The 18,898-nt window shown below is 39.1% G+C and overlaps 1 protein-coding gene and 1 pseudogene across 1 annotated transcript in view; one reads left to right on the top strand and one right to left on the bottom strand.

The window, feature by feature from the left end:
- VSNL1 (visinin like 1) overlaps nucleotides 1-18,898 on the top strand; it is a 95,456-nt gene that overhangs the window by 61,585 nt on the left and 14,973 nt on the right. The gene's annotated exons all lie outside the window — the stretch shown is intronic.
- On the bottom strand, nucleotides 11,075-13,671 carry LOC148217004 (uncharacterized; annotated as a pseudogene).

Here is an 18,898-nt window from a genome sequence, read left to right as displayed (position 1 = left end):
GGAAAGACTTTAAAACTATGATTTGCTGAAACAAGCCAAGATGAAACCTTGGTGGGTTAGTTCAGTTAAATCTCAGAACAGCAGTTTAGTTTACACTAGGAAGCCACTCTGGCTCATGGTGTGAGAAGAAATGTGTTCAAGTAAATTTCTTCTTTTAAGGTGTGTCTCAATATTTCTTATAGTGACACAATAAATAAGGTATTTGAGGAAACCCAATTCTGCTACATAGAACCAGGTGCTGTCCATTTATAATCTTTCAGGTATATATATAAGTATTTTACTAGGATAATAATAGGTAGTTATTCTGCCTTATATATCGATAACATCAAGGGGTTCTAGAATGCCATCATTGCATTTCTTCTGATCAAAGATTATATGATAGACCTCGATATATAAAATTTCCTTCCTTCCTTCCTTTTGCTTAAGACAAAATGTTTGACAAAATATAACTGATTCCAAACAAGAGTAATTACTGTTTAAGAAACTATTCCTCAGACTATAATTTGACTTACAAAATAAAAGCATTAGAAAAGTGTTACTATTAGTAGATTGCATCTAGACAGTCATATTTAGAGTAGAGCTACTGAAATCAATAGAGTTAATCATTGTATAACTCATTCCATATTGAACTATATTAGAGAACTTTCAGGTACATTTTCATAATAGGATAAACAAATGGAAAGAAGACAGATCAGGAGCACTGATTCTTGCTTTTCATGGATATAATTTTGTTCTGCAAAAGAGTATTTTCTTAGAATATAGAGCACCCCCCTGATCCATTTTACCCTCCTTACCCATACATATTTTTTAGATGATACCAGACACTGAAAGAGGTAATTTTAGCTAACCCCAGCAGATACAAGTAGATATGAGCAGACATACTATACCCTTGCATGGGTGGAAGGGTTAGAAAAAGGAGAGTCCGGTATATGGAATAATGTGGTAAAGAATAGTTGGATGGGTTGAGATACTAGGAGAGATCTTTAAATTTTAAAAAAGTTAAAGATCTGACTACCAAATGTGGAGGAAGAAGAAGAGACACTTAGTCTCCTGAACCAGGCTATTGATTCCCTGTGGCACCTTTTCTACCTAACCTCATCCCTGAGAGATCAACAAAATACTAAGGGACTTTGCAATAGATAGTGAAAACTTAACATCAGCCAACACCTTGAATACATCAGGAAGATCTTCACAGAGTTTTCCCTGCTTTCCCACTTCCCTCATTCTCTTCCCCTTTCCCTCAGATTAGGATGCTAATCTTTGTAACCACTTACCAAACTTGAAATGTTCAATTTTATAATCTTTTAATTAGTTAAGTAAAAAACAACAAAGAGTGAAATCTGATCTGATTCTAGCCCTTACTCACAGAATATGAAGGGGGGTAACCTTGATGTGTACATGGCATGGCCATGCCTGATGAAATGGAGTATATTTGCTTCCATAGAAGGTAATTCTTGGGGTGAGGAACTAGTAGGTCTAATTCAGTGGGTAGAAGAGTGCCAGTCCCTCAGTGACAGTGATAAATCCAGTGGGTGAGAAACTGATAGCATCCAGTCAATAGGCAGAAAACAGTTAACTCCTCAGGGAGATGTTTGAGTGGAGATTATCAGATTCATCCCAGCCCTAGGTCAGGCACAACAAATATAATTATATGGTGCTTGAGTGAATGGAGAAAAATCTAATCTCAAACAGTTCAGATAGGAAAAAGTTAAAGGAAAACCCAGATCTGCTCTGTCAGTGACATCTAATCTGTCAGCCTAGCATGGACATCCACAGGGGTGGGGGCAAGTGGCGTTGTATGCACTAGCGTGCAACATCACAACACAAGTATGAAAGGGCAGAGCTTGCAATGTGATATCAATCATTTTGCTATTATTGTGGGTAACTGTGGACAGCTCTGCAATCTAGATAGTTGGCCGAGGCAATCAAAGCCCACTAAAAAGCCAATCAGGAGTGGGAAAATTCCCCTCTCTTTTGACCCTCTTTTCCCAAACTAGCTCAAAGCCAGGTAAATAGAAGCCTCAATTCCTCTGAAATCTGGGATTAGAGAAGCAGAAACAAAAAGTAACAATCTAATGGAAGCTAGATGTTGAGCAGAATTTTAGTTATTTTTATGGAAGATGACTTGAGCTCTGGCGCCTTTGTTATATGTATTGTACTTCCTTCTTTTTTGTTCTGCCTTCATGCTTTGTGATTGTATGTCCCTGTGTTTGTGGCTGAAAGTGTAATAACTGGGATACCTTTTAAAGTCAGTGTCATTTTCCTTTTTTTTTCCTTTTCTCTTTTTTTCTTCCAATTCCTGCCTAGTCTCTTAACTTTTATATGCATAACAAGGAGTTGAGTTCTTACCGAATCAGCTTACTGAAAATATCTTCTTATCTTATCTTATCTTATCTTATCTTATCTTATCTTATCTTATCTTATCTTATCTTATCTTATCTTAAACCCTAGCACATGCTTCTCCTTGCTCAGCATTTTCCCACTCCCAGTTAAGCTAACCACCCCCCAGCCCCAATCCTGCCTACCTCCCAAGTAATTTAGTTCCAGAGAGAATTTCTCTGGGGAAAAGTGGTAGGAGGGGCAGTGTTTATCAAATAGGCTCTTCCCACAAGTGTGGGAGGATGCAGATAAGGTTATGAGGGAAGACTTAGGGACACCATCTGAGGCATGCATGCACTCGCATGTACCCTGTCACAAATCATAAATGTTCATTATATGTAAAGTTTAAACATTGGTGAATTATATAGCTAGTTCACTGAATAAAGTTTCTGAAAATTGTCCAGCTTACACATGTTCGAGAATTCTCTGTTGTTTCAGTGAGGATGTAAACTCCATTGAATAAAATAGAACTTTTGAGTAAATATGTGTTAGATTATATTACACATGCATAAGACAGAGAAGTGTTTTAAATTTTTTTTAAAAAAAAACAGGGAATGTATTACAATGAAATAATCAAATATATTCTTAATATGTGCTGTTGAAAATATCAAAAATATTCAATTTTTAGTATCTTCCTTCCTTCCTTCCTTCCTTCCTTCCTTCCTTCCTTCCTTCCTTCCTTCCTTCCTTCCTTCCTTCCGGAGAAATAAAAAAATTAAAGTCAAGAAGCATGAAGAAAATATGTATTTTGTGGGAGATTTAAATCTGTATAATAGTATGGAGGTTAACATTATGAAAACAGATTGTGTTATTTTATCAGCATTTGTGAAAATTAAAGTAATTACAAGAGTTCCAAATAAGAACATTCTTAACAAAGCAGAAAGCTTCATTAAAACAGAAGATCAGAATCATGTTTCTTTCATGCCTCACTTGAGCACTGCAAAATTTAATTAGTTAATATTTGTACAGCCATGGAAGATACAAGAAGTATATAAGCTTTAATATTAACCTCAAAAGCATGTAGTTATATATTCCCTGCCAGATATGTTTAAAAAAAAAAAAGCCAAAAAGCAACAGTGGGTGTCCTGGGCTCTAGAAAAATATTAATGTGAAAGGTAGAGGGTTAATTGCAACAATTTTATGGACCCTTCAGATTAAACTGTCTTCTATAGTGCACAGCCATGTTCTTCCTACCTTCTGCCTGTGCAAGGGGTGCTTAGTTTTGTAGAAAGACCAAAACAGATGCAGCCTTTTCTAGAGCTTGGTCTGCAGTCCTTAATTCTGTCATGTTTTGAGGGGGTGTGGCTGCTACCTCAGCACCGATTGTGCCTTTCTCCCTCTTGATACAGCCCCTCTATATTGCCTTCCCTGCAGCTGAACATGCCTGCTTTTTTGGGCCACCTTGTGAAAAACGCTGAAATCTGGACTTTGGTGTATTAAAAAAACGCGATGTCAACCAATCAGTTCTGTGCATGGATGCAAGTACCACCAGTTGCAAGGAAACAGGTTATTCAGTGTATATGCTGCCCAACTCCCAGTGACTCTGAGCGGTTTATACTTGTTAATCTCTGCTTACTTTCTGGATAGAGATGTAGTAGCAACAGCTAAGAAGGGTATGAACAACGTGTCATAGATCTGACTGCAAGAAAGTACAGGAAAGAATTGACCTTGTTCACAAATGGCTTGTTTTTGAACAAAGCCCCTGGTTCCAGTGTTGCTTAATATTTTTATGAACGATGAAAAAGTGAGGGGCATTTGTCATATGTTCAGACTGACCATGCTGTTTGGGGTAGGTAGAAATCCAAAAGCTTGGGTAACTGGACCAAAGCTAACAAACCAATTTCTGTGAAAGGTTACGCATTTAGCGACCAAGAAGCAAGTGTGAAAATAACAATGGATTATATTGGCCTGCACTGTATCATCTGCCCAGAAAAATACTGTTCATGTTTTAGAAAGATCTCGTGTCTTAGTAAGGCATAAGAAACAAATGAGATAGTAGTATGGTTTAGTGACTGAAAGGGCTAATATGCTTCTAACAACATCAACAAAATAGTGTGTTGAGATATTGAGAAATAATGATTCCATTCTACTTTGCTTTGGACAGACCTTGCCTGGAAAGAAAAAAGCAGGAAGGATTTAAAGTAGTTCAACTAAATAGTCTACTATAAAACATTGTCAGTATAAAAAAAGAAATCTGTCAGTTTCATTTTGGTGACCATAAGTTATAGCTTAGATCGGTATTTTGTTTGGGTTGTTTTCCCCAGCAAAGTGTGAATATCTGATACAACATAAATGGTTTTTTGTGCTGATCAAATGAGCCACAAGGGCAGGGAATGATAGCTTAACTTCTCAGTTCATCTCTCTGTATCCAAGTCAACATGACTCCACATTTCTCAGCCAGGCAGAATGGCCACCCTGGATATCGTTTCTTGTGCCAAAGAGACATTTCAAAAGCAACTGCCGCCTCTACGGAGTAGTTTTGATATGTTTGACACCGACTATAGACTGTTAACTCTGCAAGATAATAACCAGTAGGGATGTGCAGCACTCCAGACTGGTGTCCAAAGGGTGCTGTGGAACATGCAGGGGCATGAACTAATGCTATCTGCAACTCTTTAAAGCACCCAAGTCTTCTCCCAGGATCATGCAGCAGCTGTAAAAGGCAATTGCATGATCTCAGGAAAATACATGGCTGCTTTAAAGAACAGCAGATAGATGCTGTATTCATGACCCTGCATTTTCTGAAGAACTTTCTGGAATTGAATCCAAAAAACTGCACCGCCCTATTAATATTTGTTTAAACCATTGTAACATTGTCAGTAGTGACTTCTCAATTCATCTCTCTGCATCCAAATCATCATGACTCCACATTTCTCAGCTAGACAGAATGGCCACCCTGGATATTGTTTCTTGTGCCAAAGAGACATTTCAAAAGCAACTGCTTTTGAACAGTTTTGATGTGGAGGAACATGTCCACATCAAAGATTGAGGTGGGCCTAATCTGTCTTGGCAAGGTGCTTCACTTTGAGATCAAGGGCTTTTACACATTTGCTGCATATGCATAGAAACTCCTCTTAGCTAGTGAAGCAACATAGAGGCACTGATGTGTAGAAGTTGGGTGCCAAGTTGCATCATGGTTTTGTTTCAGGCATTTAGAAAATGCTTTAGCTCAAGCATTCATGGAAGCAAAACTGCCTTTTAGAGATCCACCTAACTGTCAAGCATGTGGATCAATGTAGGGTTTGCTCTGATGGTTCCACCATCCTTAGGTCAAAACTGTTCTCTTAAAACCAGAACGCATTAGAATTCCTAGATTTCTCCTTAAGTTTGTGCATTTGGATTTGTTAGGTTTGGGCCAAATTCTGGCATAAATCAGTAAAATTGTATCACAAATTTAGTTTATGTACTTATATTAGATTTCTTTTAATTTTGTTCTACTGATTTGAACAAATTCTGGCATAAATTGACATGATGATGACATCATGCAAATAGGGCCATTGCATACTTCCATCCTGTTGTTTAATGCAAATACAGGTAGTCCTCATTTAGTAACTGCCTCATTTAGCAACTATTTGCAGTTACAATGGTGATGAAAAAGTAACTTTGCGACCAATCTTTGCACTTATGACCTTCTCAGGTCTATAAAGCAAACGAAAGCTGAAGGAACATAGGCATAGTCAGTTTCACTTAGCAAGTGCTTCATTTAACAATTGAGTTGCCAGTCCCAATTGTGGTTGCTAAATGAGGATTACCTGTACATCAATCACAGCACTTTTAGATGAAATTATGCACATGTCATCATTTGTCCTCCCCCTTCCCCATATAGGTTCCCATGCACAATGCCTTCCCTAGAGCGTACAGGTAATCCTCAGGTTATGACAGCAATTCAGACTGGAATTTCCCTCGCTAAGTGATGAGGTCATAAAGCATGACATTACATGACCACATCACTTAGCAATGGCAATCCCAGAGTCCCAGTTGCTATCATAACCCCCGGACCTTGCCAGTCGTTAAGCAGGAAGAGGTGGGAGTCCCAGGCAAGCAGGCTGGCGGGTGAAAGCTGCGGGTGAAAGCTATGGGCAGACAGGCAGGGGGTGACAGGGGCAGATGCTCCAGAGCACAGGCAGATGTGTAGGTGCTATGGACAGGTGCTACAGAGCATGGGCAAGTGAAAAAACAGCAGGAACGGGAGCAACCTGCCAGCTTCCCCACTGACTTTGCTTGTGGGAAGCTGGCAGAGAATGTCAGAAATCGTGATCATGTGACCAAAGCTTGCTATAATGTCATAATCATGAACCAGGCACCATGTTCCCAGATCACGATCACATGATTGTGGGGATGCTGCAACAGCCAGAACTCCAAGAACCAGTTGTAAGTCCCCCTCATTCAATGCTGTCATAACTTTGAATGGTCACTGAACAAGTGGTCATAACCTGAGGACTACCTGTAGTGTTTGAAAAACAGTAACGCAAAAGATCAGCTTTTTTTCCACAGCTGATACATTTAAACTATCTGGAAGAACAGAGGAATAAGCAAATTACTTACAAGGATTCAAACTACAGACAATCAGGAAATTAAAGTTCAGCTCAGTATCATTGTTGCTCTTAGAAAAAGGTCAGCCTGCCATTTATAGAACATGATTTATTTTATGGGACTAATTGGCATTGCAGAAACAACATAAAGCTGGGTTTTAAGGCCAAAAAACAGTTAATGGTATCTTAAGCACCTGCTGTCAAGTTGAATGAAATTATTAAAGCAGTTGTAATTTGGCTGAAGGAACGTTGTTAAACGCACTTGGTCATGGGTGCTTCCTATTTATTTGTAACCTTGTTTGTTTTATAAGCCAGAGCTTTGTGTTTCTGCAACTGTAAGAATTTTTATTATTGCTATTCTGTGTGCATAAGCCAGCTGCTTAGCAACAAGAATGAAATGCTTTTTGAAATCAGAAATTTAACTGATTAGAGGGACCGAGAAGGATGGATTGATCCATCCAATCAGCAAGCAAACAATTAGATGTTTTTTCAAATGTTACTGTGTAATACAGAAAGGAAAATGGGGTTGAGGAATAAATCAATGAGGCTCATAAAGTATATTATTAACAATACAATTTTTTGAAAAGCAAAGCTACCTTAATTATTTTTAGGTTCTTATTATGCAAATCATAGTATTTCCAATGAATGTTAGTTCAGTATCAGATTGGTATCTCAGGATGCCAGAATTATACCCATATTCTAAAGCAGTATTTCTCAACCTTGGCCATTTTAAGCTGCTTGGGGAATTCTGGGAGTTGAAATCCATACATCTTAAAGTTGCCAAGGTTGAGAAACACTGTGATAGACTATGGGTATAATTCTGGCATCCCGAGATACCAAGTACTGAAGTATCAGTACCAAGTTCTGAGTACTGAACTAAAATACATGGCTGGCTAGGGAATTCTGGGAATTGAAATCCACACATCTTAAAGTTGCCAAGGTTGATAAACCCTGTTCTAGAGAGATGAAAATGTAGTCATAAGAATACAGGAGTAACTCTGTTGGATCCATCCATAATCTCATCAAATCCAGCATTCTGTATCAGATAATGGCCCCCTGGATCTCTTGGGAAGCTCACAAGCTAGGACTGGAAGGTGGTGGCCCTCTTCCACTGTGGCAGCTTCTATTTCTGGCAAACTCATTGGAGGTCTCTCATACCATCAGAAATGAAACAGTGGAGGATGGGTTAAAAAAGACTGCAGAAATTTATCTGAAACACCTTTCCCAGGAATACTCACATGGCACTGTGTGGGCCTTTTGTGGCCACATCTAGACATTTTTTAAATTAGTCCAACCTTTTAAATGCTTTTCTTCAGTTTCCACACTGATTGCACTCTTGCTGAGTTTGGTTATTATTCTGGTGCTAGATTTCATTTTTGTGATACATTTTGAGCCTTTGGGCTGCATCCTATTAATTCCTGGAAATAATAGTAGTTAATAAACCACATAATACATTCCTGACAGAGCTACATTTTGAACCGGCACCCATCCAGCTCTATAACTCATGCTCTTAACCTCTGCAGTACAGTATCTCAGAAGTCATAATTAGGAAAGCATTAGATAGTAATTTGATTTTGCCTAATCCCTCTGCAAAGGTATAACGTGAACAAGAGTTCCAGAACATTTTGTTTTAGTAATGAAAGAGGCATTGTGCAGGACATTGGAAATATATAATTCCATAATCGGTTTAACTCATGGTTGTAACTGGTCGGTCATCCAATCACTTCTGGTAAATAATCAGTACATTCAGGCACCGGAGGTTGATTGTTGCTCATTGCCCTTCTTTGTTACAGTTAGTGTCTGTGAAGTATTCTAAATGTCCCATGATGGTTTGCTGCTACCAACATTTAGCTCAAGTATCCCATCAGGTCTTATTTTTAATGTGATGGGAACAGCTGCACATGGCTCTTCCTATGCTGCTTGGTGAAGTTTAATGTCTGTGATCAGATGGAAGATGCTCTTGTGTTGTCCAGGTTCCAGAGCAACCTGACTCCAATCAGGAGCCATCAACCCACCATTCTAACTGAAAAGTCAGACAGATAACTTTGGCATACAGAATATAGGAATCTGTTCACGTGACGTCATGCTTCTAGCTTGAGATGGCCATGGTTGTCTGTAAAGTTACTGGCAGTTAATTCTCCAGAATTTTAACTAGGAATCTTTCTCAGCACGACCCTTGGGATGGTAGGGAATAAACTTCAAACCTTTTGCATGCAAATCATGTGCTATTTTCCCTGAAGATTTCAATGCATTTCTGGGGGATGATTCATATCTGATTGTCCCTTCCCCCCCCCCCTTATAAGAGAGCATGATAGCATTTAGCATCAAGGGACTGGTCTAAAGAGCTTTACCGCAGACCTGAATGACCAGACTGAATCTCTTTACCAGTAGTACACATAAGCCTCTTAAGCCCCATTGATAAATGTTAATATATTGGCTTAAATCTAGATGCTTAACCTTAGATCATTGCTTAAGCTGAACTTTTCTTATCTCAAAACAAGTGCATGCATGGTTTAATAACAGAGAAGCTATTTAATAACTCTAATGGTAAAGAGGAATTGTAACAACTAAAGTTATTTTTCTATATGTTTCTGATTATTACAACATTGCTTAATGTTACACACGACTGATATCCAACAAAACAAATGCAAAGTTTAAAAATGTATTCTGCACATTCGAATCCTCAGTCAAGGGAGAGAGTCAATAAGACAATAATCCAAAATAAAAAAAAAAGGGCAGCAAAAGTCACGGAAAAGATCAGCTCTTCTTTTTACACTTGAGACAGTGATGGAGAGCTCGATGAGCCTCAGGCAACAAACCATTATACAAAAAAGGGGCAGTCACTGAAAAGGCCCCACTGTGAATGGTCCCTAATCTGGCTTTTGGAGAAAGCTTTAGCTGTTCTTGCAGGCCAGTAAATTGTTAGACATTTTTAGGGACGTGGTACCCTGCTCTTAGGATCACATTTGATGAGAGTTGTATAAAAATGTATTTAATTATTACAACAAAATCTTCTGAGTATTTATGATAAAGCAGCAGGAGCAACTTCGATATATTTCCTACACTGAAATCTAGGCAATCTGTTTTTGCTATTAAATCTTTTCTACCAAGTTATTTATTTATTTATTTATTTATTTATTTATTTATTTATTTATTGGATTTACATGGCCACCTGACTTAAACAGGTGACTCTTGCCAGAGAACAAATAGTGCACAAAAGAAGACCATATAATAAAATCAACATAAAACAAGACAAAACTACAATTAGAACACAATCATAATAGAATAACCAAGGCACCTTGTGACCAGCTTGCCAAACCAAAACACACTTATTGGGCTCACCAACAACCTGGCCCTACTGCCAGGAGGGAAAGTCTCCATGGCCTTTCAGTAGGCCAGTAGGGTAAAGGCCATCTTGATCTGTGGGAATGTCGCTCCGTACGGCAGGTGCCACACAAAGACCGTCATTTGCCATCCAAAATGGCAAACCCGAATTCTGTTATTTAAATCATATTGCTGTCCCGTTTTTTTTTTGTTGTTGTTGCTATCCTTAAAAAAAAAAATCTTGACACCTTTTTAAAACAATAATTTCTTTCAAGCCAAACAAACATTTAGCAGGATCCATTCTCCCTGAAATCTGACCTCTCTTCCTTGAAATCCAGCCAGCCAAGTTATTTTTCTGCCAGCGGCAAAAATCAAAGCTGTGTTTCACTGATGTCACTTTAGCAGACTGGCAGCTGAATCTTGGGACGGCTCTGTCCTTCACTTCACAGCTGCTGCCCACCCCGGCATCTGCTGCCTGGGGCTGCTGTTTCAGTCCTTCAGCCTCCTGACAGAAGCAGAGAAAGGAAAAGAAAGCTGGGTCTGTGTGTTTCAGAGAGAGAGAGAGAGAGAGAGAGAGAACAAGACAGGAGGGGAAAAGTAGAGGAAGAGAAGAAGATGGAAGAAGAAAAGGAACAATTTAAGATTCACATAGCCAAGAATTTAGATCCCATGTCCCTAGGATTGCTCTAACACAGGGTTCTCCAAAGTGATCAATACCAACCAAGGGACAATGGGACTATCCACTATTGTTGTTGTTGTATACTCAACAGCGTGAAATCACAGCTGCCAGTTCTTTAGCTGGTGTTGGCCTTCATTCGCACTGAGTTCTTCCCAAGAACCTAGGATGTTGTAATGTATTGGTGCAGTATATGTGCAGATCCAAGCAGAATGGCCCTTTGTAATTGACAGATGGAAATTTTGTCAATGTGTGGATTTTCTAAGTACCATCCACTGCCAGTTTATGCCAAAATCTTTCAACTTCGATTTTCAGATCTTGATACTTTGTGATCTTTTCCAATTCTTTGTTTTCTATTCTCCTATCCCCTGGTATTGCCACTTCAATTATCCACACTTTCTTCTTTTCAACCACAGTTAAATCTGGTGTGTTATGCACCAAGACTTTATCGGTTTGTATTTGGAAATCCCACAATATTTTAACCTGTTCATTTTTTACTCCTTTGTCAACTATATGTTCCCACCAATTTTTCATTACTGGCACATGATAGTTTTTACAGATGTTCCAGCGAATCATTATGGCAACTGTGTTATGTCATTTATAGTCAGTTTGTATGATCTTCTTGCATGAGCTGAGCATATGATCTACTGTATCTTCTGCTTCTTTGTACAATCTGCACTTTGAATAATTTGATGATTTTTCAGTTCTGGCCTTGATTGCATCAGTTTGAATAGCTTGCTGTTGAGCAGCCAAAATCAAGCCTTCAGTTTCTTTTTTTAATGTTCCAGCTGTAAGCCACTGCCAGGTATTATCTTTATCCACTTTCCCCTCAGTCTTTTGTAGAAATTGACCATGTAATGCTTTTCCTTGCCAGCATTCTGTTTGTATTTTTATTACATTATTTCGATATTCATGTTTTATTTCCTGTACATTCAGTAAGTTCCAATTTTTAACTTGCATCGGTGCTTGTTCTTGGCTGTATTTTACATAAACAGCCAACGCACGCTTTTCTTCTTTGACAGTTTGTTTGACTTGAAGTAAACCTCTGCCTCCATTTCTGCAGGGCAGGTATTATCTATCAATATCACTACAAGGATGTAATGCATAGTGAATAGTCACGAATTTTCTTGTTTTTCGGTCCTGATGATGATAATGATGATGATTCACAGTACTATTAGTTAAAGTAGTATTTATTGATTTTTTTTCATATAATAAATGTTTGGGATTGATGAACAATTTGAAACTTCATGAAGGGTCAATGACATGAGGGGACCCTGCTCTAAAACAAGTATATTAAATCACCATGTCTGTGACTGGCTAGTTCAAAAGCTCTTCATTTCTTTGTTGCCCCACTCCCTTCATTCAGCTAGGGGAATGGGCTGTGCATTCTTTCTCTTTTTTCTCTCTTCTTTCTTTCAGTGCATTGCTTTCTCCCTTCCATGAAGGTTAAGTTGTTTACTCCAGCCTCTCATGTGATCTCGCAATACAAAAACATCACTTCTTCCCCTATTTCCCCCTTTGGCAGCAATCAAAATTCTGTACCTGGAAAACCTTACAGATGGTAGCTGATTATAAATTGCTATGAAACCTGGCACGGCATTAAAGTATTTATGCACTTGACATTGTAAAAAAATTGGTTGAGGAGAATACATTGCAGGCTGGGACATCAGTCGAGGTACCAGAAAGACCCTGGATTAAACATAATTTTATCTACCGCAGCTTTTTAAAGTTGTCTGCCCATGATAGCCAAAGTCAAGATTAGTCCATTTCATTCCTTAAATCAGCTTTTCTTAAAGTGTGGTCCTAGGACCCCTGGGGGTCCCCCAAGACCCTCTCAGGGACCCACAAAATCAAAATTATTTGCCAACCTATGTTGCAAAATAATACAATGTTAAAATCCCAGCAAACAATCATGAGAAGCAGTAGCAAATGTGTCAATTTTAACTTTCAATATGGTACATAGCGATAAATATAAGCCATACAAACAAAACTCTTCTGGGGTCCTCCATAATTTTTAAAAGTGGGAAAAGGTCTTGAGAGAAAATCCTGAGAGAAAAAAGTTTGAGAAACACTGCCTTAGAGCATTCTTTCTCAGCCTCCAGAGGTGTTGCATGTACTTGTGAGGAATACTAAGGTTTACAGTCCAACAGGCCTGGACCTAGTTAAGAAGTTACCTTTGAGTTACATTTCTTTGCATCTAAGGAAGCAGATTGTACTCTGTGAAAATTTATATCAATATATCTGCTAGATATTAAGTGTTGCTAGCAGGCCTTGTTGTTTTGCTTCTAATGGATTAAGGCTGCAATCCTGTACAACGTAGTTCCTCATCTTAGAGTAACTTCCATTGAACTCAGTAGGGCTTATTTCTAATAAGCATATGTAGAATTGTAGTACTATAGTATATAACTCTACCTCTGACTAGTGTTGATTTCATCTTAAGTTTTAATTCTCTTGGCAGAAACATCTATTTTACGCTCAGATTCACTTGAAAGTCATTACAGCGAGAACATAACATAACATACAACTGCTTTGAAGAGGACAGGTTTAGTACTTGAGGCTGATAGTCTACTTCAGTGTTTCTCAACCTTGGCAACTTTAAGACATGTGGACTTCAACTCCCAGAATTCCCCAGCCAGCATGGAATTGAAGTCCACATGTCTTAAAGTTGCCAAGGTTGAGAAACATTGCCTTAGAGTATACTGGTTCCACCATTCCACCGCTTATCCATGTCCTTTCATCAATTTTCTGCTGTTTTTGCATTACTGATGTTTTCTCAACTCCCTTAATTTCTCCTTCTTCTTTTATGTAGATTTATTCAGAAAAGATGTTTTGATAGTGACACCATCAGTGTGAAATGATACTTCTAGAGAACTCAGTTAATTGCCTGGAAATTTTGGGAAATGTGTGTGTTTTATTTGACATTTCATTTATTTGGAAACTCTGAGATTTTTGTTTTCATTTTATTGCCATTTTAATATATGCACTTGGTTTCTTCTATAGTGGATATTCTCTGCTTTAGCTTCAGGTAGCTTAACTAGAGAAGTATTTTATGACACTGAAAAATAAATATTTTTTTAATAAAATGATTAAATAAATTGACTTGGAAGGAAATTCACCCAGGCATTGGGCTAGGATGGAAGTGAGCCCAGCAAATGTAGAGTCAGGAAGTTGTGGTGCTGTGGTGAGAAGTATGATGCTTTTTGGGAGGTTTTGTGGGTTTATATTTATTTTTGTTTTATGGCATGTTGCTGTGGGCCACCTCATGTATCAGGTAGGTGGCCATACATGGTAAATGAATGAATGAATGAATGAATGAATGAATTCCTCTTCCCCTATTTGATGTCTTCTAAATGGACTGAACTTCAAGGTTCATAATCTGTGGCCAGGACTGCCATGCTGGCTAAACATTATAGAATGTTGAAGTTTAAAACACTGTAATAGATTCTTATAATAACTTATTTATTTAATTCAGTTTAGGCAGTGCCCAACTTCAAACTGACTTTGGGCAGTTCACAGTATAATAAACCATAACAACACAATGCACAAAAAAGGGGGGATCTGATTGCTCTATACAAGAATATAGACAAGGGCACATCCAATAAGAGGCCCTGTCCATCTCAATTCAAAGCCTGGGAGAACAGCCAGGTCTTAAAGGCTTTATGGAATACCATCAGGGTGGGAGCCACATGGAATTCAAGGGGACCTCATTCCACAGAGCATACACCATGACAGAGAAGGCACAGCTCCTGGGTCCCAATAGATGGCACTGTTTAACTGAAGGGACCTGGAGTCCACCAGTTCTGCCACATGTATCAGCCAGGTGGAAACCATGGGAGATAGGTAGTCCTATAAATAACCTGGCCCTATGCCATATAAGGCTTTATAGGCAATGGGCAGCACCTTGAATTGCACCCAGAAGCATACTGGGAACCAGTGCAGCTCGCAAAGCAGGGATATCATGAGGACATACAGAGGAATGTCCATCACTGCCCATGCTGCTGCATTCTGGACCAGTTGAAGCTTCCAAGTTGTTTTCAAGGCCTTCTTTAAAAACTGGGATAATTTAAACATTAGGATAATCTTGCTTCTGTTATTGTATAAGGGACTATACAATGCTATATGGAACTATAGTGCTGAATACCTAATTAACTGCATCCAGAGATCTCTTAGGGAAGGTCTTCTTGATCTTTGAGATTCTCACAATTGATAGCCTCAAATAAATACATGCAATGCAAAACCTTTCACATCTACAGCATTTCTTTTAATCCAGGCTATTTAGAGCAAAAGTATGAATTACCATTATCATGTGTACTGTGTGGAATCAAAACGCAGGACAGAAAGGCAAAATAATTAAGGCTTCACTGCAGTGTTTATTAGGCAGTACGTGCTGGAGGGGGACCCCACCAAAGGTTAGTGGGAGACACTCCCCTGTAGGCAAAATGGATGCCCTGATATTTATACAGTTCTCCAAGAAGGGGAAGGGAAAAGAACGCATACGTATACATATTCATATGATGATGCAGGCATACCTAAATGTGCAATACTTCTCAAGTTACTTTCTGTCCCTGTTCTTGTCTGGTATCTACAAGGACAGAACGACTGCTATCTATAAGGAAAGCAATAGTGTCAGAGAGGAAGAAACAAATTGGTTCAAGGTGCCACCTGCCAGGAAGAAGGCATCGTTGCATTACGTTGCTATGGGGATGTTTGTGATCAGGGGTTTACAATCAGCCTAGTTCATACCAGCTTCAAGGGTGCCGCATATTCCTTTATGTTTCAATGTTATGAAGGCGATCCCGTTCATCTGAGGCCTCTAAAAACTTGCTTCTTTCACTCAAAGGTTCACCCAAAGATATATTTTCCTCACAACTGCCGTAAGCAGCCTAACTGTACAGAAATACTAACTTGAAGCAGAGGTGATCATTCATGACATCATAGGGCCAGAAAAGGTACAATGAGTTTTATTGACTAAGATGGGAGGACATCAGGGAATGAATCATTTACTCATGCAGGCTGCAGTGCTCTGCCTACTTGCATTAAACACAGTACTGTAGCACTGATTTCTGAATAGAGAGGCATTGGATTGTACAGTTAATAATCCTCAGAGTCATCTGCCTATATATTTCAAAATAATGAATACCCTTTCCAGCTAAAAGATTGCTCAAAGGGACTTATATATTTATTTGCATATTTATGGGGAGGAACTCAAGGCATTGTGTGGAGTTACCCTCTTTTTTGGGGAACTGAACAAGCTGGCTTAGATAGGTGTAAACGTTGCTGGATTTACTGCACCTGGGGGAAAGAGAAGACTGAAATCAAGAGAAAAAGTCCTCTCTTACTGTTTTAAAAGGCACCTACTTCAAGACAGGTTGATGATCACCTGTCCAGGAACAGAGCAAGAACAGCTGACAGTGTTAACAGCACTTTCCTGATTGGAAGAATATATAGGATACCAGTGAGCAGAAGGAAACATTAAGAGGAAATTCAGAGAGAGTCTGTCTGCCTGGGGAGGCAAAGCAGCAGCAGCAGCAGCAGCAATAATAGCAATCACTACCTGGAGATCTTGGCCAGGACCAATCTGAAATGACTCTGTTCATACTGATCTGATGCTTCTGTTGTCACTCAAATGGTATCAGCTCATTGTGCAAGGACATTGTGCAAGGACATTGTGCAGTAGCCTTAAAATAAAGATGTCCCTCTATTAAACACAGTTTATTAACTTAAGCACTAATATCAGATAAAGGACATCTCTGTTGGATCCAGTGGGAAATCTGGACTTGCTGTGCTATAGTGTTCATGAGGAACCTGTGTCACTCCAGATGTTGCTAAACAGTCCCCAGCATTACTTACCACTGGTTATGCTAGCTGGTGATGCTGACTTTAACAGTTCAGCGACATCTTTGGGTCCTGTTTTTGTTGTAATAATTTGAGCACATGGAAATGGTGTTTTGGCTCTAGGTGAGAAAGCAAATAGAACCTGATGCAGCTGGGCAATTTCACTGATGAAACAACTTCACAAACAGGAATATTGCTCTATCAGTTAATAGCCCTAGAAGGCTGTTTATATGCGTTTTTCTTTCAAGTTAGTATTCTGTGCGTCTGAGCTCTAGAATAAGGGTTCATGTATATATTTCATCATTCAGCTGCATTTATTTAGATATTTCCTTCTTTAAACCCTGACAGTGAAATTTATTTTATGTTTTTTCATGTTTGTGTTACATTCATATCCTAACATTCATACAGGAGCTCAAGGAATCATGTATAAGGCTCCTTCCTCCCTTTTTTTTTTCTCACCACAAACCCTGTAAGGTAGGCTGGGCTGAGAGAGAGACAGAGAGAAGCTCACAATCACCTCGGGAGCTTCCAAGGCTGAAGCTGAACAAGAACTTTCCCATTGCTAATCTAACATCTTAACCACTACACCACACTGTGGTGTGTTGGAGTGGCATGGGAAGGCTTGCGGGAGCCCCATGTTAACTTTTTGAGGATTATCAGAACTTCTTAACAAAAACAAAGTTGGATAAACTTTAACATGGCAACCATGGAGGGTGGTGGGATAAGGTAGAGAGGAGCATAAGGAAGGGTTCAATCACGGCAACCTGGTTGGACCTCAAGCCAAGGGAGAGGCTACAAGAGATGCAGCTCATTCCTGTATAAGGATGCTGAATGGGAGAGTGCTTGAGAAGCCCCGAAAGAGGCTGGGGTCACACACTGCTGCCTGGCAGCATTAACCACCGTTGTCTCTCGATAAACTTGGTTCCAGACTAATTGCTGGAAAGCACAACAGGGTATCTTTGTTTTTCCAGACCACCAAGTAAACATCTTTCTTGCCTCCCTTTCCCTTTGCCATCTGTGCCCAGAGAGCCGCTTGTTGGCAAATTGGAAGCGAACCCCCGAATTGACTGGTACTGTAAATGTTAGGATGATTGGTGAGATTGGGTGGTATTGCTGATCCAGTCCTCTGCTTTTTGTATCTTCTTGACTGAGGGCAATTTCTGGACAATCCAAACATTTTTTTTTTTTTTAAATCTGCGCTCAGTCGATACCGACTCTGCAGTGACTGCTTGGATGAGTCCTTGCAGTTTTCAAGGCAAGGTGTTTCGGAAGTGGTTTGCCAGAGCCTCCTTCCTAGAGCAGAGCCCAGCTGGCGAGCGCAGAAGGCTTTTGAATAGTCCTTCTATGGATATGGACTGTTTGGACCAACAAGGCTATCATGTTTAAAAATTATTTGAAAGTATTTAATGATAGCAACAACAAAATAACATGTACCCTTACATCAGAATGGAATACAGCACCCAATCCTTCTGTGTAAAAATCTTCTTCTTCTTCTTGGAGTAGCCTTAGAATAAGTAAGAAAATAGACTATTTTCTGTTCTGGTGTATCATTATTCTGTGTGGGTTTTTTTTTTTTTACATCAGAGTCTAGTTCAGTGTTTCTCAACCTCGACAACTTTACGATGTGTGGACTTCAACTCCCAGAATTCCCCAGCCAGCCATGTCCACACATCGTAAAGTTGCCGAGGATGAGAAACACTGGTCTAGTTGGTGAAACAGGGTTCCATTAAAAAAATAATAAAGTAGATCCTGGAAACCTGAAATCCTTCAAACTGAGTTGTGGGCTGCTTTTCAAAAAGTCTATCTTAGCTGCCATTCAGGAAGGGCTCATAAAATTGTTAATCAAGACTATACTAATGTCTTATTGTACTTTACTACAGCTGTTAATAAATAACTCTAATAACCCAATTTTTAGAGAAGAGGAAGAAAAAATCTATGCACAATTGAAATTCTACTTTGTGAACTTGTATACATGAATCTGATATTTTTGATAAGCTTATTTTTGTGGATTCCTTTCTCTCTGATCCAAATATTTTCCTGCTCAGACCTAGAAAATCTTGACTTTACTCTTTTTGGTGTCTGTCTCCACCTAAAAATAAGTTGAAAGTAGCAAGCTGATGGGAGATTAGCATTAAACCAGTATGTATTCCTC

The sequence above is a fragment of the Python bivittatus genome, unplaced genomic scaffold (genome assembly GCF_059951505.1).
Source record: "Python bivittatus isolate LINGU-HERP-01145 unplaced genomic scaffold, Pbiv_v1 ctg000020_np1212, whole genome shotgun sequence".
Lineage (NCBI taxonomy): Eukaryota > Metazoa > Chordata > Lepidosauria > Squamata > Pythonidae > Python > Python bivittatus.
This window is presented reverse-complemented; position numbering and strand designations above follow the sequence as displayed.